Source organism: Felis catus, chromosome C1 (assembly GCF_018350175.1).
Source record: "Felis catus isolate Fca126 chromosome C1, F.catus_Fca126_mat1.0, whole genome shotgun sequence".
Lineage (NCBI taxonomy): Eukaryota > Metazoa > Chordata > Mammalia > Carnivora > Felidae > Felis > Felis catus.
Genome location: NC_058375.1, coordinates 217735332 through 217756329, shown reverse-complemented (window position 1 = coordinate 217756329; position 20998 = coordinate 217735332). Strand labels below are relative to the sequence as shown.

Sequence of the window (20998 nt, the reverse complement as noted above, 5' to 3'; positions counted from 1 at the left end):
GGTGCTTGGTCTGTGCTGTGGGATACCGGCTGGGATCATTGGCTACGTGGATTCAGTGGGTGCCTGGGCTGGGCTGGGCTGGAAGGTCCCAGGAGGCTTCACTCCCAGGTCTGGCACCTCCATATGGCTGTTCTTTCACCCTGGCTGACTTGGGCTTCCTCACAGCATGGTGGTTGGTCTCAGGAGAGTTAGGTTTCTCAGAGTCCAAAGTAGAAGCTATAGACATTTTAGGGACTTACACGACACTGTTTCTGCCACATTCTCTTGGTCAAGAAAACTCACAGGGCCCACCCAGATTTGAGGGGAGGAGAAAGGGACTCTGCCTCTTACTGGGAGGAACAGCAGGGTCACATTGCAAAGGGTCATGTGGGGTGGCAGGTACCAGTGCCGCCATTTTAGGAAACGAATCTGCCACACTTTCCGCTTCCCTACTGGTCCCGATTACCCCACAAAATGCCTCATTTAATAATGTTTATATGGGAGGAAGAATCAATAGTTATAGGACCCCTACCACATGTCCAGTGCTGTGCTAACCACTTTCACATAGAATTTCTCACTTACTTGTGACTTATATTTTCAAAATGATTGTCCCTAGACCTCATCTCTGGGTTCATTCGAACCGTCTGCTGATGGAAAGTAAGTCGCTGGTCAGTCCATAAAGCAGGACACACGATGATTCCCTGACGGATGGGACTTGTCCGGCCGTCCTCCATACGCAAGGGTAAGCCTGAGCTTTCTCTCTTTATCCCTGGGGATCACGGTACGCTGACTTCCATTCCTAAAAGAGTTCCTTCACACTCTTGTTCATTCAGCTCCCTGGAGGGCTGGACACCTGTCCCTTTAGAGGTTCTTTTAGTACTGAAAATAAATCATCTCTATGCCTCTGGGCACGAATTAAAACTTGGACAGACAGAAGGTATTGGTGGGGGGCCGCTCTGTGCTAACTCCCTTCTATTTGATTGTCAAACAGCCTCCCAGAGCTAGTCAGGAACGACAGACTGTGGTAGCCCGTGATGTCTGCACAAGAACTGATGACAGACACACCCAGAGGCTTAAGGGTGTTTGTGCTGAACAACGGCCCCCTCGGGACTGTCTTCTTTTATCCCCTTCTGGAACTTCTGACTGGGATTCAAGAGCAAAGAATAAAACAATACACTGTGCACCACAGAGCAACTTCGCTACAGGAAAACAGCAGATGCAGGAACATTTCATCCGCCAAAGACTAACCCGAAGTCAGAGCAAGTTGGGACACCAGGGGAGCCAAGTTCTACAGGGTCAAGGGGGAAAGTTCTAGAACCTCCTAGCATCTTAGTAAGACCTCAGGCAGGTCGTGGAAAAGTCAGGAGAGGTCTCTGATTTCCAATAGGCACAACTTGCCAAGAAACACCTTTAAATTTTTTTTTTTTATGTTTATTTATTTTTGAGAGAGACAGAGACAGAATGCGAGTGGGTTAGGGGCAGAGAGAGAGGGAGACACAGAATCCAAAGCGGGCTCCAGGCTCTGAGCTGTCAGCACCGAGCCCGACGTGGGACTCGAAGTCACGAGCTGTGAGATCGTGACCTGAGATGAAGTCGGACGCTCAACCGACTGAGCCACCCAGGCGCCCCAAGAAACACCTTTTAAATATTAAAGATAGTTTAGGAGTAATCCAATTATTTCATTTTTTTAAAATGTTTGTTTATTGAGAGAGAGAGAGAGAGAGAGAGAGAGAGAGAGTGAATCCCAAACAGGCTCTGTGTTGTCAGCATAGAGCCCAATGCTGGGCTCATCTCATGGACCATTAGATCATGACCTGAGCGAAAATCAAGAGTCAGACACTTAACCATTTGAGCTACCCAGGAGCCCCAGGAATAATCCAATTATTCAAACTATTACGAGCCAAATGAGGAAACAGAGCCCCTAGGAGTGAGCTGACTTAGACTGGGGTCGGTGCCATGGCCTGTGCCCAAGCAGCACCCAGACCCAGGTTTCCTAATCTCTAGCCCAGCCCTCTTTCCAAACACATCCTCCCCACCCCCGACTTCTCTGTCTGACCAGAGCGATCAGGTGGCCCCGAAATGGGAAGGTAGAAGCTCCCACTTGCTCAGGACGTGGAGAGTGGAGCAGGGTGGGCGTGGCAGGTGGCTATAGGAACCGCACAGGGTTCAGGGGCTCCTGGAGGGTTCCGAGGCAGCCTTACGGTGAAAGCGGTGTGCGTCAGGGATCTCTAACAGCACCCTCACTAAACGCAGAGGAGAGAAGGAAGTTGTTCTGTGCACAGCCCGTGCTCCGTGCTGCACGCCCTGTGGCACAAGTTCCGTGCACCATGCTCTGTGCTCTGTCCTCATGTCCCACACTCCATGCTCCAAGTTCTCTGCTCTGGGATCTGTGCTCGATGCTCCAAGGTCTGTCTTCTGTGCTCCTTCTCCATGCTCCGTACTCAGGTGGCAAAGGCGACTGTCAGAACCACCGAGACGTGGGGCCCCTTGTTGTCAGAATGTGATAGCCCAGCAAACGTCGGCAGAAAGCTGACGAGTGTCGTGGAGGGGAGGGGCTGGTCCTTAGGCACAAGTAGTGTAGACAAGGGTAGCCGTTGGTCTGAGATCACTTGGCATCTCCTTTGGGTCAGCTATGGGCAAACGGGTACAGGTAAATACTTTAAAATATGCAACGGAGAGCAGAATTTTCTCTTCACTTGGCTTTGTTCGTGGCTGTGGATTAGCAGAAGATGAGGAGAGAAAAGGCAGGGCTCGGTCCCCTGGAGGGCGAAGAGAGGAAGAATCCAAGGCGCAGACCGGAGAGTGAGCTTTGGAACCAGCCAGGGGGCTTTTTAAGCAAAAACGTCCGGTATTTTAAGAGGCCAGGAATCCTGCAACAGTATCCTCTTCTGGCTCCTAGATGTTCAGTCCGATCTGTGCTGTACCCATGGGCCTCAAGGTTTGGGGTTTGGGTGGGGAAGGGGGAGGAGTGCATAGAAAGGAACGGGACGCAGGGCCACTCTGGCTGTCCTGCCTGATGGATGGAGTCAACGGGCACAGACGGAGCCCAGAGTGTGAGCCCCTGGGGATGACTCATTGCTTGGGGGGCTCACTGGCTGGGGAAGGAGGATCGAGCCAGTGTTATCTCCCTCCTAATGGCCCAGGGCCCCAGAGACAGATTCGTGTTGTTTAGAAGCCTGGTACATTTTATTGGTAATGAAGGTTCGGGAGCTTTCATGAGAGTCCTGAGGTCCATGCCTGTGTCCTTGACCAGTGTAGGGACCTTGACCAGAATGAGTCCTGGCTGGAGAGACTCATTGCGTCAGGAAGCAGGGATCTAAGTCGGCTCCACACAGGCTCAAGTCTGGCATACCTGTCCCATAATCCTCCCTGTCTGTCTCTGTCTTGCCCCCTCCCTCCCTCCCTTTCTCTCTCTCTCTTCCTGCTCTCTCCCCAATTCTATAATTCTTCTTGCAAATAGTTTCTGAAATCCCACCCTCTCTTCAAAGCCTTCTATGTCACACATGCACCCCACGTATCACACACACACACACACACACACACACGCATGCACACCCACACACGCGGAACGCACACACGTGCCATCCCTCGACCGTGAAGCCAATTTGAGAGAAAAAGCATCATTTTCTGGTCACTTCCTTCAACTTGTTTCCTGATTTTGGAAAAAAGCCACAATCTCTCATCTTTCAGGTTTTCCAGCCCATAATCCAGACAGGAGAGTTCTGTTACCATAACAGCAGGCAGGCCTGGGGCAGAGGGCGTGAGGAGCCAGACCTGGAATCATCCGTCGTTTGGGAACAACCCCCCCCACCCCCCCACCGAGTCTGGAATGAGGAGAAGATTTAGAAATGGAACAACAGCTATGTTTTGGGAACGTGCAGTTGGATGCCAGCACGGGCCCCGGGGCGTGAGGACAGAAATGGGAAGTTCACGACCTCTGGGAGACTAGTGACTAAGGCCGCACGCTGGGAGGACCTCGGGGGGTGTCAGCGAGTTCTAGCTCAAAGATGATTAATGTCGGGTGGGGCTCAGGAAGCATATGTGGCTCCGGGGGAGCCGACCACATCAGAAGAAGGAGGCACTTGCTCCGGGTTTGAAGGCAGAACCGGGGGCCGCTGGTGAATGGGATCCACATTCTTACCAGGAGGGCTTGAGCTAGGCTGATGTGGAACCAGCCGCTTCTTCCGTGGCCCTGGTCTTCCGTGGAGGTTGGGGTGACGCCTAGCCAAGAGAGGGCTAGTCTGGGGGGCAGAGCTCGTGCTGGGCCCCAAGGACACAACACCCTCAAAGCACAGACACTTTGCCCCAAGCGTCCCTTGTCCTACGTGAAGCACTTTGTACCCTTCAAAGCCACCGGCTGAGTGGCTTGGAAGGCTGGTGGGCGCACGGGCAGGAAGAAGGGCAAATGTAGAGGAAAGATGGTCCAGAGGGAAGCACCCCCTTGACCCTGGGCAAATTCTTTCTCCTTTGGGAAACAAAAGGGTCACATTTTTGAAGCAGCAGACCCAGCTCAGCCACCCCTTACCTGGGACCCTAGAGTGAGCTGTAGTAATAAGGGACGTGGGGCATGTTCCTGACTCCACCTGTCCTGCTCCAGCCCAGGGGATGTGACGGAACCTATAGGTGTGCAGCCCCACGTGGACCCCTGTGGCATTCAGGAAGACAAGGGGCGAGAGGCAGGTATTTCCAACCCAGGCCTGGGCTTCGTCAAGCTCCGAGGGACCTCCTCCTGGGCTGGTGCGCTGGCTAGAGGGATCAGAGATTTAAAAAAAAAATTCTGTTTTAATGTTCATTTATTTTTGAGAGAAGGAGAGGGAGACAGGCAGAGTTCGAACAGGGGAGGGGCAGAGAAAGAAGGAGACACAGAATTGAAGGGACTTCCAGGCTCTGAGCTGTCAGCACAGAGCCCAACGTGGGGTTTGAACTCACAAACCGCGAGATCATGACCTGAGCCAAAGTCGGACACTTAACCAACTGAGCCATCCAGGTGCCCCCCCTTTTTTTTAAAAATTTTTTAATGTTTATTTATTTTTGAGACAGAGAGAGACAGAGCATGAATTGGGGAGGGTCAGAGAGAGAGGGAGACACAGAATCTGAAACAGGCTCCAGGCTCCGAGCTGTCAGCATAGAGCCCGACGCAGGGCCCGAACCCATGGACTGCGAGATCGTGACCTGAGCCGAAGTCGGACGCCCAACCGACTGAGCCGCCCAGGCACCCCAAGGTGCCCCCTTTAAAAAAAATTTTTTTTAATGTTTGGGATCAGAGATTTTAAAACAAGGGCTGAATCATGGCCTCAACATGGGAACACAAAGTATACCTTCCTGTCTGGACATCCCCCTACCTACACTCTACCCTAAGAACTCACATTTCAGGAAAATATACTTTGGGACAATCCTGGGGGAGGGAAGAGATCAGAGGAATGTGAACTTGAGCTGACACCACCTTTGCAGGATTTGCTTGCACTGAGGAGGGAGGGGCTGCTGGGCACCCAGTCAGCTCCCGCCCCGACTCTGTGGACACTCAGGACTCTATCCATAACCTGACACATAATAACGGGGGCTCTTTAGATTGCCTTATCCGTGTGTGTATTTTACAAGATATTGTCTGGGCAACTCTTGGTTGAACCATTTTTTCTATCAAGCTGAACTCCCCCCTTCCCTGGAGGGCACCAACGCGGCGGCATCCCTAGCGTAAGACGCGGCTCCGGTGAGGGCTCCTTCCTCCTGGAATATTCTATTTGCAGAGTGAGGAGGATTTTATTACATCTGCCCAAATGAAAACGTTCATCATCACCCAGTTCTGGGCCTCATCTGCCAGATGTGCTAATCTGTCTTGTACGTCATCCGTGTGCTAGGTTGTCGAAGGCAGCCCACACTCACCCCAGAGAGCAGGGCTTTCGTGCAGCAAATAATCAGGAGTGGATGTGGGGGTGAGTCTGAAGATCATCCAATGGGCCCCTGAGTTTCCAGGCTCGTGACTATCAGTCCTGGAGCTTGGGGGAAGGAAATGCTTGTAGGTTTACAAGCTTTTAACAACAGCAAAACGATGGAAAAGTTGTCAACAGAAAACTGAGCTCCAAGTCTGGACTCAGACAGCCAAGATGCAGTCCATTCCGGGAGGTCCCACAAGCCAATGCCTGGGTGGTTTGGAAATTAGTTCCCCCCACCTCCCTCTTTCCGGAAACGGGGTGTGGAGAGACACCTGCCAAAACCCTCCTTTTGCGAATCCAGGTTTCAATTCTGTTTAGATCACCTGGGAACCAAAATGATGGTACATGTTTGTGAGATTCCAGAACCTTGCAGGTTGTTGGAGATGCTGAGCGCTTTTCCTTCCAAGCGCCCAGTAAGCCACTGTGGGTAAGTAGATGTGTGCTATCATGAGCATGCACGTCCAGGATGGGGTTTTCTCTCTCAGGCTAGAATGCTTGCTCCAGCCCCATGCCCCAGTCTCGCTCATTCCTCTACTAGAGACCGGGAATATCCAGAAAAATAAGGAAAACTTGTCCTCCGGTAGCATAGGGGGAGCAGGGCTCTGCAAACTTTAATGTTTGCGTTAAATCCCGAATCCCGACTCCCCTGGTATCTTGTCAAAATGCAGACTCTGATTCAGTCGTTCTGGGGCAGGGCCCGAGAACGAGCCGATGCTGGCGAGAAGGAGCTCCTAACAAGTCCCCAGGTGGTGCCGATGCTGGCCCATGAGCACACTTTGAGTAGCGACAGTTACCACAGTGGTTCTAAAGGGTGGTCCCCAAGAATTAGCTACAGAGAAGAGAGCTGCGCGGCAGAAATGCAAGTTCTCAGGCCCCACCCCAGACCCGCCAACTCTGGGGGGCTCACGGCTCAGCAGTCTGTGTTTTAACAAGCTCCCCGCGCCGCCCCCTGATGATGCAGATGTCAGCCCACACACCGGATTCGGGGAGCTGCCGGGTTAGAGCTCAGTGTCAAGCCATAATGGTGTCTACCTTAGCTGGGCCGAGAAGACGTGGCCCAAAGCACCAGCGACGCTGGCTGTCCGCAGGACCCGCAGGAGCCCCCACATGGACTGAGGGCTGTGCAAAAGCCCCAGGGCAAAGGGGGGCAGGAGGTTCCTGGTGATGAAGTGGGGAAGGAGGCCGAGGAACATTCTTGCGGGCCGGCCCATGCACAGGTGCAGTTTTCCTCGGCGGCCAGCCTTTCGTGGTTGAACATCCCCACCGCAGCTCACCCAGCTGGCCGTCTTCACGACAGGGGACCCGCGAGGGCGCGTGTCCCCGTCCTGGCTGAGTTGAAACTGACCCGCCTTCCCGGAGAGAAATGCTCCTGATACGGAAAATGAACCGCGGCCTGATAAATCCAAGACAATGTCCAGAACTGTGCTTTCCCTCCAGGACGGTGAAGGCCATGAAGACTGTAGCCGTAGCTCTTTATTTCTAAGGGAACCGAGGCAGAAGAGGAGGCACAGGGGGTGAGGGGAGCCAGGGGGAGGAGAACGTCGTGAGCCTCCTTCGTGGTTGGCTTAATGAACGTGGTCTCGAAGGACGGAGGTTGGGTCCCGAGTGTTATCTCGGTCCCCGGAGGCCCGCCCCTCTCAGACATTCTTGGCCCCGAATGTCCCAACTGCAGCTAGGGAGTGTGATTCCAGGAGTCACGGGAACAGCCGGGGGGCCGTCTGCCACGAGATGAAATGGTCTCGATTTTATCTTCAAAATGCATGCACTTCAAAATGCATGCATTACTCAATAGTAATAGAACGAACGGCCCAGTGCCGAGTCAAAGAAATAATCCCGTTGTCCACGGTTACGTCCTGGCTGGCACACGGGGAACAGGCGGGGGCAGATTTGGAGAACGTGTCATTTTCTGAACAGGTGGAGCTTTCACTGAGGGGACCTTTTACCAGAAGAACTCAATCTACCTTCTCTGCGGGGGATGCACAGGGACTGGGGCGAAGGCAGGGCGCTCAGGGGGCCTCCTATGACGGGAGGCTGTGGCTGGCACCTCTCTTCAGCCAGAGCTTCCAACAAGCCTGGGTCCCAGAGTCCTGCCCGCGAAAGGAGGCAGGCACAGGGGGTGGCCAGTAGCCTCAGGTATGGGGAGGCCCACATTCACGTCCTGAGGCTTCAGGGCCAGAAAGTGCTCAGTCCTGGGGAACTGGGCAGCACAATAAACTCTTTGACAATCTGGAAGCTTCTCGTCCTCAAAATATGTCCCCTCTACCCAGTGTTGCAGCCAGAGTCGATGGGCCTGAGCCTGCCAGGTTCTGGGGAGGCGGGGGAGGGCGTGGGCTCCTGGGGAGGTAGCTGGGTCAGCTGTTTACCCAGAAGACGCATCTCACTCGGGCTGAGTATTTGTACAAAATGGCACACCTGTCCAGAAGGACCGGAGAGGACGTGTGGGTGAATGAGCTTCCGTCTGTAAGAAAACAACATTTACGGGATCGTTTCTTCTGCAAAACAATCTCGGGTCTCCTGGTGACAGGTTCTCTGCCCCCTCAACTCGCCCGCCAGTCAGGTTCTGGAAGGCCAGGGCACTGCCAGGTGCGTCCGTTTCTAGACAGAGCATCCATTTCCTAACTCCTCACGAGTGTCTAACATTTAGGATTCAGAGGCTGACCTGAAAAACTTCTTTTTTGCAAACAGAATTATACCGAAAGCATCTCTAGATGAAGGAGCTCAGAGGAACTCCCTGAGGGCACAGAGGTGGGAGCATCCTTCACCCCACAGGGTCACGGACGGCTGCAGCCACACTGTCCCCGCCAGGACAGGTGGGCAAAGAGGTGTGCTTAGCGGGCCTCCTCTCCGGCTGAGGGACAGCGAGGCCCATGGGAATGGGAGGCCAGCTCAGGGCACGCAGAGGGGACAGGCGAGGCTGGCCCACTCAGAGGGGCCCCGGCTCCGAGGTGGACCCCCAACCTGGAGACAAGGGCACAGGAACCGCCCTGCACCCGCTCAGGAAACCTAGGCTCCAGGCTGGCCTTGCTTCGGGTGGAGCCCGGCCTTCAGAAGCTGCCCAAAATGCTGACAGCCATGCTTTGGAAAGACAAAAATTTCGACAGCAAGCCCTCCTCCCTCTGACCGTCTCTCACCCTCCGGCTCAAGGAGAGGTCTTCTGTCACTCAGAAGGCATGTTCATTTATAACAGATGGGGTGTTTGGACTCTCTGGAAATGGATTTATAGATTTGATCCCCACCCTATGCCTCTCTGAACGCCCAGCCCCCGTGGGGTCACTCACCTTCCTTCCTGGGAGGAGCCCAGAGCCCCCCTCTGGGCCCCACGTCTGGACCAACAGTAGGCAAGCGTCAAATGCCACGGTTCCCCAACCCCAGTGACGTTTGGCAGAGCCCGAGGAGAGGAGACGCGTTTGATCAGAACTTGTCCTCTTGCTGTGTAGTTGGTCCCCAAGCTGATGAAACACGGGTTCTGAACCTGAAAACAAAAATCAAAGAGGCAAAGTAATTGACCACAAGTTCACATGTTCCCAGCTCATTACTCTGCAGGAAGGCAGATTTGCCTCATGTTCTCACGCTTTGGCCTGCCGCAGAGCACCCCCCTCCCCAAGACCCCTCCCCCCCGGCACAGGACTTCTCAAAACCCCCAGCCTCAGAGTTTCTGATTCCGTGGACCCCGAGCCTCTGCATGTCTAGCACGGTCCCAGGCGATGCTGAGGCTACTGCTTTAGGGACCACACTTGGGGAACCACTGGCCCCTTGGCCCTTTTTCTTGCAGGATCCTCTCTTATTTCAGCCCTTCCAGGTCATGTGACGTCCTTCAGTCCTTCCCACATGCCGCACACACCTGAGGCAGCCCGGGATTGGGCCCCATTGCCGCAGCCCCAGTTCACGCCAGAGCCAGAGCCCTAAATCAGGAGTTAGTCTTGAAGCTTCTCCAGCACCAGCCGAGGCCACCAGGAGGCATCGCAAGAGCACTGCCTGACCCCCGGTGGACCAGACTGCCTTTCGCACCTGCAGCGGGAGTTGGGAATGCCAGGCAGGCTGGCAGCAGTCTGGGGACCCAGGTCATCGTCTGCCAGGAAGTTCTGCACGCAAGCCCCTCAACTCTTGACCCCCAGCACAAACTCCCCAGAGAGCCCCGCTCCCCGACGTGGGGAAGGACGTCGTCGTCGACAGGCAGGCGGAGAGGGAGCTGCTGAGAAACAGAACCTTTTGTTCTTGCTCTAGGACGGACAAAAGCAATTTTTGACATTATCAGACGAGAGCGAGCACTAAAAAAGAATCAGCAGTTCGCTATTTTTTCCCCCAATTCGGTGAATGGTGACTTTAAGGGTGGGTTCGCAATAAGCAAACTACAGAAATGTGGCCCCGCTACACTCGAGTCTCAGTATGTGTTGGAGTTGTTACATGCCGCCCTTGCTGGGGTGGGTGACTGGGTAGGTGGCCGTCGTCCAGGAGTGCGACCAACCAGTGGCCGGCGCTCCGTGCGTGGACAGCAAACGCCGCTGGAAGGGTAGAGGAGGGTGAATCCCTGTTTGCTGCCATGTTTCCAGCCCTCTGGGAGACCGAGGAGCAGGGGTCACATGTGACCCGTCCAAAACAGCCCCCTGACGCCCTGCTCCAGACGCCCCGGGGTTGGGAGCTCTGCTGGGATCCGCCCTGGGGTGGGTTAGTGATGAAAAGTATCCCTGGGAACTGAACAACATAACTGTTGACAATCGTTTAGAATTTAGCCTTTGCATGTTGGGAGTTGTCTGCCAAACGTGGCTATTTTCTTTTTTACAGAATTAATATTGAAGCATCCTTGCCAGCAAAAATGGATTCCAGAAGAGATGGCTTCTCAGAGGCTCCCCACCCCAATGGTAAGAGACATCATCAGCAGGGGCGGGGTGGGGGTGTTGGGGGGTGCTTGCCTCCTCTTGACCGGAAGTGTTTGCCTCAAAGCACTGTTGGATCATGGAGGTCCACGTTACAGGGAAAAGACCTTTCCAGCCTAGTTTTTGATGTAGCTAGACCTGGGCTAGCCTAGTTTCCTTCTCCCCTCCCTCCCCTCTTCCTCCCATCCTTCCCTCCTCCCCCCTCCCTTCCTTCCTTCCTTCCTTCCTTCCTTCCTTCCTTCCTTCCTTCCTTCCTTCCTTTCTTCCTTCCCTCCTCCCTCCCTCCCTTTCTTTCTTCCCTCCCTTCCTTCCCTCCTCCCTCCCTCCCTCCCTCCCTCCCTTTCTTTCTTCCCTCCCTCCCTCCCTTCTTCCCTCCCTCCTTTCCTTCCCTCCTCCCTCCCTCCATCCCTTCTTCCTTCCTCCCTCCCTCCCTCCCTTCTTCCTTCCCTCCCTCCTTCTTTCCTCCCTCCCTCTTCCTTCCTCTCTTTCTTTCTTCCCTCCTCCCTCCCTCCCTCCCTCCGTCCCTCCCTTCTTCCTTCCCTCCCTCCTTCCTTCCTCCTCCCTCCATCCCTCCCTCCTTCCAACCCAGTGTTTACTGAGCCATGATTATTCTCTCTGGGATCTTCACTAAAACACACTAACTACTGCTCACATTGCAAGGCCTCCCTTCAAATCTGAGAGTCTGAGGAAACACTGAGGTTCCAAATCCTATAGTTATGCTGGGGTCATTTTCCTTCTCTGAGAGTCGGGCTCATGCTATCAGCGTCTCCTGTCTGGGCAGTTGCATCCCAAACTTCCATATTCCTTTCTCAGATGTGAGGAAGAGTGTAGATGTGAGGAAGAGTGTCATGTGGGCAGCACCGTCTCTTCCCCTGGGGGTGTGCCCCAGTCAACAGGTCACTGTGGGGCGGGAGGAGGCGCGGGGCAGCAACCTGGCTTTAGGAACCACCCCCCCCACACACACACACAAAACAGCACCCATCAGACTTGAGCACCAGTGACACGGGTCTGCAGAGAGGCCTGGCCTCCGTCCCACCCCCAAGGTGCTCTCTTCCTAAGGTGTCAGGGACACAAGGACAGTTCAGGTGTTGTGTGGCGGGCAGGGAGCACACTGGGACCATATACCTGCTGCCTGAGCTGAAAGTAAATGTTCAATTTCGAGATACTTACAGATGCGCACGCAGTTGTGAAAAATGCCATAGATCCCATGTGTTATTTCCATTCCTTGGACACTACCACAGCCAGGCATCTTCCTGGTGGGGCTTGACCAGGCGGCGGGGAGGAGCTTCCCGAGCCCCCCAACCCCCGCCTTACTTCTATTGGTTCCTAGGGGTCTCACCTCTTCCTGCTCTGAGGTCCATCTGCCAAACCAGGATCTTTAACTCCTTCCATTGTCCTATTTCTCCAGTAGTGGTTCCTGTTAGAAATTACAATGCTTAGTGAGCAAACAAAGAAGACAAAACCAAGCTAAGCCAGTGATCCAGAAACTCCTGCTTCTAGATGTAAGACATCTATCTGAAATTGTACTGGCCTTTGGCCCGCCGTACTATTTTGCATTCGAGTAATGAACGATTTTACGGATAATTTCAGAGCCTGTGTTCCAAAACAGATAAGGCAAAGCGTTTCAGGTTGTTTTTAATCAGCAGTTAAGCGGCAGGCAAGCCGGGGACCGGGGGGATAAGGCGGTGGTGCCATATTTAATGTGTTGGGGCCGCCTGAGGGAAAGCCAGATAGCATTTGACCGAGACGTCTGGTAAGTTCGATTCCTGGAGAATTTCCTTCGGTCTTGCTCAACTGTGCCAGTGACAGGTCTGACTTTCTCTGACACCAATCACACACCAATCTCCAGAGGCACAGACACCTCACCCTGTGCCCTGACGCTCACAGGAGGATAGGGCAGTGCCGCTCCCCGTGTGTTTGGGATCCCTTCCGCAGCTGCAGATGTTACATAACATCTGTTGACCTCTTTGCAGCATGAACGCCAGCTACAGAGTTGGCTGCGTGTCCTCTGAAGGAGGCAGCGCAATCCCAAGTCTGCACTGGGCCACCGACTCCACATGTTGTCGGAGACACATTAAGGCCCAAGAGTGTAGACAGACGGATCTGCTCAACAGAGGGCTCATACCCCGGTCGGGAGGAGGACAGCTGGCCACCAAAATGACTTGCACATGTCGCATGCATGCTCTTTCCTGTTTGTTCTACAGAGAGCTGGACGGAGGTCTCCTGCCACCCTGTGCTTGAACCCATGGTGTGGCTAAAAGATAAAGTACGTGGAAGGAGAGGAAGCCAATGTATCGGGACCCTCAGCTTACTGTTAGAGATGGTGTCACTCTAGGGGCGCCTGGGGGACTCAGTGGGTTAAGCATCCGACTCTTGATTTCAGCTCAGGTCTTGATCTCGAGGTTCATGAGTTCAAGCCCTGCATCAGGCATGGAGACTGCTTGGGATTCTCTGTCTCCTCTCTCTCTGCTTCTCCACCATGTGCTCTCTAAATAAATAAATAAATAAACAAATAAACTTAAAAAAAAAGTGTCACTCTAGCCTCACGGTGTATTAGGGATCCCCAGGGGGTGGGGGTTCCACAAGGTGAGTACAACATCCCCCAGTGCTCCGTGCATCCCATATGTCCAGGAACAAGGAGGACAGGGTCCGAGCAGGAGGCCAGGAGGCCAGTAAGGGGGCAGTAAGGCTGCGTGCTGGGGTAGCCTGGCCGATGCTGGCCATGCTAAGGTGCACCGTGGCAATATAAGGAAATGTGAATGAGGACCCAGACCAGGGATCATGTAGCTTCACAGCCCTCTCCGCAGGTCACATACAGGTGGCATCAGGCCATGAGACGTGGGAGGATGACAAGATACAGAGAAAACTTATAACCCAAGGGGTGCCCAGGCAGGGAGACTTCACCCAGCCCTCATGGGCCCAAAGCCACCTACTGGAGACGCACTCCTTAGTGGCATCTGGGGCGGGGCTCGCACAGACACCTGTGTGCAAGAGGTTCCTCTCCTAAGAGGCAATTGCAGGATCGAGACAACCATCTCAGGAATGTCAAGGAGAAATGTGTGTCACCCTCAAGTCCTCATCACTCGCCACAGGCAGGTCAAAGAGGCTCTTCTAGCACATTGGTCTCAGTGGTTAGTGTAGGCTTCATGGCTCACCTCTTTAACTCTTGTGCAGAGAGAAGGTCATGAGAAGGCTCATGATCTCATGAGTCGTTTGGGCTGAGCTGTGTACCCCCACACCAATTCACAGGTGGAAGCTCTCACCCCAGACAGGACTGTATGTGCAGAACCTCCGACAGGGACTGTATGTGCAGAAAGGGTCTTTAAAGAGGTAATTAAGTTCAAATGAGGCCATTAGGGTAAGCCCCAATCCAAGATGAGTAATGTCTTTATAGGGAGACAAGATTAAGACACAGACACAGAGGTGACCGGGTGAGGGTGTGGGGAGAGGACGGCCATCTATAAGTCATGCAGAGAGGCCTCAGAGGAACGCACCCGGCCGACACCTTGATCTCAGACTTGAGCCCTCCAGAGCTGTGAGACAATAAATCTCTGCTGTTTAAGCCACCCCCTCCTCTCGGCCCGGGTCTGAGGTGCTTCCTTATGGCAGCCTGGGGCAGATTAACGCACGAGTGGTCTCTTGTTGGCTCATTTGCAGTGAGAAAAGCTGCATGAACCTCGGGAGAGTCCAACATGCTTTGATGTTAATGTGAATTCTTTGTTTTTAAAGAAGCCCCCCCTCCCCGCCCCAAGTAGTAAGAACATGCACTTAACCAACCAATAACGCAGTGTTTTTCTCCTGCTACCTCCAATGACCGTCTATTCCAGAACCAAAGCCCAGGCACTTGGGGGGATAAGCCAGCAGACCACTCTCCCTTCTCTGGGATGTTGGAAAACAGGGTAATGACAGCAAAGATTTATTACTGCAGACCATACACAAAGATGGGCAGCACAGTAACTACTTGGAGTTGGGCTTTTGGTTGGGAGAAGACAGAGTGAGGACTGACGAAGGGCATTAATATTCCAGTGAAGAAATAGATGGTAGAATAATGAGTCTCATTCAATGGAAACGTTTGTTTGTTGAGAATGGCCAACAGTCCATTGAACCTTTGGCCCGAGGAAAACATTTAGAGCTTGTGAGGAGCTGTTTCAAAGACCTGGGTGGCCAGAAATGGCCCTGCAGATGCAGACAAATAAAGGAAGTTTCCTGGAGGTGTTCCCTGAGCAGATCCAGAGATGGACCCTCCACCCCCCACCCCTCCCAGAATCCTTGCAGGGCGCACCTTCGCCAATAGTCCTTGCTCGGAACAGAGGAACTGCTTCTCACATTAAAACGTGTCATTATAAAAGAGTGTACTCATGACCCAAGAGGAAATTTTAAAGATAAAGCTATACTCACATCAAATGCTTTTCTCCCCCATGTTTCCTTCCAGTTATTGTTCAAGCATATTTATTACTTTACAGTTATGATAACGAAATAATGCACCATCTTTTATCATTTTTTCCTTCTTTATTTTAAATTATTACCCTTGGGATAAAATCAGGAATGGTTGTGTTGGGTCAGCCAGCGTGAGCATGTTGCTAAACACATTGTCCACCACCAGAAAGGGCATTGTCGGCTACACCCCATTCTCATTCTCACTGAGTATCTTAGTTACTATTTGTTTAAGTTCCTGTTTAAAAAGATGACAATTGATCCTTAATTTCTTAGAAACTTGGCTGTAGAAATCATGAAAAAGACAATACTTCTGCAAACTTGTTTGAAAGCTGTAGATCTTTTTGTATAAATCATTCGATCATGTCCTTGACCTGTTTGCCTGCTGAGATATTGGTATTTATTTATTTCCATACCAAACCTTTCATATCGTAGGAATGGTTTGCCCAGCCTATTATTTTTCCTTATGTCTTTTCATTTTAGTTATGAAGCATTGATATAGTTAAATGTGTTGGACATTTCTTTGCAATCCCATCCATTGGCTTTGGTCTTTTGACATTCCCTTGCCCTGGTGAGCCTTGGTGAGTGTTCCCTGATGGCCAGCCTGCTTCATCTCAGGTCCTCCCTTTCTGCTTTCCTTTGCATTTCCTGCTACACATGCTGGCCCTTCCCTTATCCTTGAATGGGGATGCCTGATTAGGAAGTTAAAATATAAGATGGCCAGGTGAATTTGGATTTCAGAGAAACAACAAATAATTTTTGGAATGAGCATGCCCCATGCAAAATTTAAGCCAGGCACTAAAAAAATTTTGTTGCTTGTTTGAAATTCAATTTTAACTAGGCATCCTGTGTTTCATCTAACCACCCTAGCTTAGGGTCCTCTTTTGTGTCCTGTGTCAAGTCTTCTAACCAGGTTAAACATTTGTTCTCAGTCCTCAGGAGGAGGCGTGGCTTGCCCAAGACACAGAAGTGAGGCTCCTGTGTGCTGATCCCATGGATCCTCCTTTTCTGCTCACCAGGCCTGGGGTTGGGGGCTCTCACTGGTGCAGTCTTTAGTTTCTGCATCTATATTAGTGTGCTGGAGCCGCCACAGTCGAGTGACACAGACTGGGTGGTTTCAACAACAGAAATCTATTTTTGCACTATTCTGGAGGCTGGAGGTCCAAGATCAAGGTTTCCTCTGGGCTGGTTTCTTCTGAAGCCTCTCTCCTTGGCTTGGGGATGGTCCTCTTCTCCCCGAGTCTTCACATACATGGCTGTCTCTCTCAGTTTCTGTGTCCTAACTTCCTCTTCTTATAAGAACATCTGTCCTATTGGATTAGAGCCCATCCTAATGACCTAACGTTAATTTAATTACATGTTTAAAGACCCTATCTCCAAAAGTAGTCATATTCAGAGGTACTGGGGATTAGGATTTCAGCACATAAATGTAGGGAACACAGTTCAGCACATTACAGCATCCTCCACTCCCATGGCTATCTGTCCAAGGCATTTACCTTCTGCCTTGTTCTCTCACTTAACGGTATGTTTGTGGTCTTGCGGGTGTCCTCTTGTCCCTCTAGGATTGAAGCCATCTGAAACCCTGGCAGGTCTTGAGGCATGCTGATTCCACAAGCCCTTCTCCCCAGGACAAGCTCCATTCTTTCTGGTGGGGCTTCCACGGGTGGGGTGCCGTCCACTGTGGATAGATTACCCAACACCAGGCAACACCCTTCTGGACTTCAAATTGGTTCAGGGCCCGGAAACTTCTGCTACATAGCCTCACCCACCAGGACTGCCAGGTCCTGAGAGTTATCTGAATCACTCTGGAAATTTTCTCTCTGCCTTTTGGTTGTTGGACTCCTGGCTTCCGTCCCCAGGACTTGCCTTAGTGAACAGGTCAACTGTCTCCATTGTGTCTGTCACCTTCTGCCTTCTTCCCTTCCTCCGCAGGCCATGTTGTCCTGGAACTAGTGGGCCTCCCACCCAGATCCACCCAAGTCATAACTCTGTTCAACTCACTGTCGGCTTATCTGTTTCTTGGTTTCTAAGATTGTTTATAATCTACTTTTCTAAAATTTTTTGCATCAGAAGGCCTATAGTGTGATTCTATGTTTATGGATTTCTAGATTTTACAAACCATTACCAGAACCTCATACTCTTCATTAAATATTTATTTTCCTTCTCTGTTGTTTTCCTGATCCTTGTTCATAATGTATAAAATCCCCTTCCCCACGATCTATGCTGTAATGATGGATAGCCACTCTCCATGTGTGGCTATCAAACACTCGACATGTGGAGAGTCCAAATTTCAAACGCTTAGTACCCAAGAAGAACATAAACAATCTTGTTAATAACATTTCTTTAGATTGGTTGCATATTAAAATACTTCTGATATATAGGGTTAAATAAAATATATTATTAAAATTAGTTTTATACTTATTTCCTTTTACTTTTGTTAAACGTGGCTGCTAGATCATCAAAAATTCCATATATTCCTGGCTGAATTTCTATATACGATTGCCTTCATTTACCTCAAGGCATATGTACGATATTCCATCCATCTCTCTCTTGGTTTTTAAGCCAATATTATAATGTTTTAATTAATGTTTCTATTAAAATATATTTTAATATCTGCTGGAACTGTAAACATTTTCCCCATTAGTCTTATATTTCAGACAGTCTTTTGAAAGTCCAAGCCAATTTTTTGCCAAATCCATAAAGAATCTGTTTGAATTATTCATTCTTACATCTAGAAATACATTTCGATTCTCAGATTGATTGTCTTTTATGACTTCTGATGGAACGTTGAGCTTTTATTTATATGTTGTCTGTTTTCTCAAAATCATCTCTATTATATAATTTTTTAACACTATGGCAAGTGAGATCTTTACTGAGATACTATTAGTTTTTACACATTTGTCCTTTAAAGTTACTTAGCCAAACTGTTTTTAAACGATAGTATATTCCTAAGGGCTACTCTTTGTGAAGAGAATTGTTCTCCCCTTACCATATGCATTCATTTTATTCTGTTTCCGATGTTATTATAATGTTACAATGACCAAGACTTCCAAACCTTAATAAATAATTGTGGTGGTAGTCGGCATTGTTCCTGAAAATAATTTGCTAAATATTACTTTTTGGAATATTTACCCTTTGAACCTTGGCAACGCCTTTTCTTGGCTTTGATTGCTTTCAAGGACACCCGTTAGGGAGGCATTTTCCCTGTCCAAGTAAAATAAGCAGGCTAGAAAACAGAATTTCCTCCTGGCTTTCTGCAACCCACCCACTGTAAAAATAAAACAAAGCCATCATGGTTTGGTTCAGAGACATATTTTCACAGAGTGATGTGCCAGACTGTCGACAGCCCCTGATGCCCTGCAAAAATGTCAGTGGACAGACAGTTATACGTTCTCTTCCCTGGGCTCAAGTTCAAGAAACGTGGAGTTTGGGCTCAGCGTGGTGTCAGCACTCTAGATTTTACCGTTGGGTTATGGTCTGGGAAACCTGGTTTGAATGCACTTATGTATTAAATTTCAACCGAAAAACTCTCTCCGCATAACATATTCTTTTAATTACCAAATTCTCCAAACATCACTTAAACCTATCTTCTGCTGTACATCAAGGAACAAAGAAGCCACTAGGGCGTATCTTGGAGGAAATGGCAGCCTTAGAACGTTTGCAGGCTACTCTCCAGGAGAAAGCTCTTGCACAAAGGTGAGGGCGGAATGTCACGGAGTGTGCCATGGGCCAGGACCACCGAGGCTGGGGCGTCCTCCAGAGACAGGTGCAAAATGCCTCCTCAGATGCAGTGCCAGGGGCAGCTGGACACTGCCTGACTCCGGGGCCTGGAGAGAAGACATTTTGGTGACATTGGGGACCAGATCGGACACAACTGGGTGATGAGAAGTATTTTTTAAAAATTTTTTAATGTGTACTTATTTATTTTGAGAGAGAAAAAGAGAGAGAGAGCAGGCGAGGGGCAGAGAGAGAGGGAGAGAGAGAGAATCCCAAGCAGGTTCCACACCGTCAGCACAGAGCCCAATGTGGGGCTTGAACTGACAAACCCTGAGATCATGATCTGAGCCGATATCAAGAGGTCGATGCTTAACTGACTGAGCCACCCAGGCGCCCTGAGGAGTATATTGTTCACCTTTCCAAGTGTTGTCTGGTGAGGACACAGTCTAGAGTCTGGCATACTCTGGCACGCCTGTGCTGTGAAAGCCCCGGACATATCTCCACCCAAGTGTGCACAGCAAGGCTCATCACACACACAGTGTGCTGCTCTAATTTCTGACAGGAGCCCTCCCTTGGGGAACATCCTTGGGAAGCTGTCTTCTTCAATCAGCTAGTATCCCTCACCCTGCCCTTGGCCAATGAATTCAGATGGTGGAAGAGAATCTAGGGCCAGATTCCAAGAAATTCTTCTTTCCTCAACTGTCCAAATCATCCCTGCTGTTCTTTAAAAGGTCCTTGAGGCCCCACCCCGCTGTGGAGCTCCGTCCTCAAATGCGAGGGGTCACAAGATAGTCCCTCACGGACAGGTGAATAGACGCATGACGTGGACCCTCTGGGAAGCAAGCACGGAGACAGAGGGAGGACAGAAAATGGCTTTGAGAGGAAAAGGGAAGAAGCAGGAGCAGGTTCACAGTGCAAAGCTGACATCTTCCCTGCCTGCCCAACACTGAGCTCCGGAACAGGCCTGCTCTTTCAAGGAGTCCTGTGCTGCATGGAAATGACCAGGGCCTCGTACCGCACCCCTGCCTAGTCCTGGTGGGAGCGCCCCAAGATCAGCGTGGTCCTGGGTCAAAAACAGGGCGCGACCTGTAAGTTGTCACCCACATCTGTCGGCCAACCACCGCTCTCAGCCTGAAGGGGAATCCCAGCTCGCTCATAACAGGGACGGTTGATAACCTCTGTGTAGTCTTGTCAGCTCCAGCAGGAAGATTCCCATCCCCTTAGCACGTCGTCTACACCGGGATCCAGCTCCTTTCTGAAACAAGAACCGGTCTTGCTCACCCCTTTTGGCTCACGCTTCTGGCCACGGTGCTGTGGGACCCCCTTCTGACCTTCCCTGGGACACCTGGCTGGGCCGGACCATGAACAGGGCAGAAGCAGCTTCCTAGAAGCCTGGGTTTCTTCACCCTTTGGGAGTTAAGACTTGATAATCTTTAGAGTAAACCTCCCTCCCCCCTGAGGCTGGGAGGGGTGATAATGTGTTATCTCTTCTGCTGAGCCCTTTGTAAACACTTACGTCATTCAGCTGATAGGAGACCAGATAAGGGAGGGACCCCGAGTCCCCTTTGAAAACGGTCACGAATCCAAACAAAGATTCTTGGATGGATCATTCTGCTCTGGTTCATATTAGCTCTGCAATTAAGAGGCTTACACAGCCCAGCCCTCCAAGGGGGCTTCTTTACCACATGAAAGGAAGGAAAGGTTGGCCCTAAAAGAAGGCGGTCCTCAGCTTTTGTTGGCTATTTTTCCCAGGCCTCGGAAAAGGCCAGCGCTTTTAAAAGAAGAGGTCACTCGGAGGAAAAGACAATCAGAAGCAGGCTGCGTAAAGTGGCCCTTCCCAAAGCAGAGCGTTTCCTTTCCTTCCTTTCCCAGGCCACGCTGGCTCAGACCTGCCTTTCACAGACTGACATAAAGGAAAACGGGACCCAATTTGGAGAGGGTGTCAAAGTGGGTGGAGAGGAGCTTCGTGACTCCCCAGACCTCCCTATCCTCTGGGTCAGGTGACAATGCCAGGTTGGATCACGCTGGAGGCGCCAGTGTCCTCCAGACCTCGGAGGAAGGCAG

The 20998-nt window shown here is 51.2% G+C and overlaps 1 long non-coding RNA gene across 1 annotated transcript; it reads right to left on the bottom strand.

Annotated features, from left to right (window-relative positions):
* Window positions 1-18749: 18749 nt before the first annotated feature.
* On the bottom strand, window positions 18750-20723 carry LOC123379424. The gene is made up of 2 exons (XR_006583805.1): window positions 20451-20723; window positions 18750-19044 (listed from the first exon to the last, which is right to left on the bottom strand). It is a non-coding gene; the product is annotated as an uncharacterized LOC123379424 (long non-coding RNA).
* Between the last annotated feature and the right edge of the window lie 275 nt (window positions 20724-20998).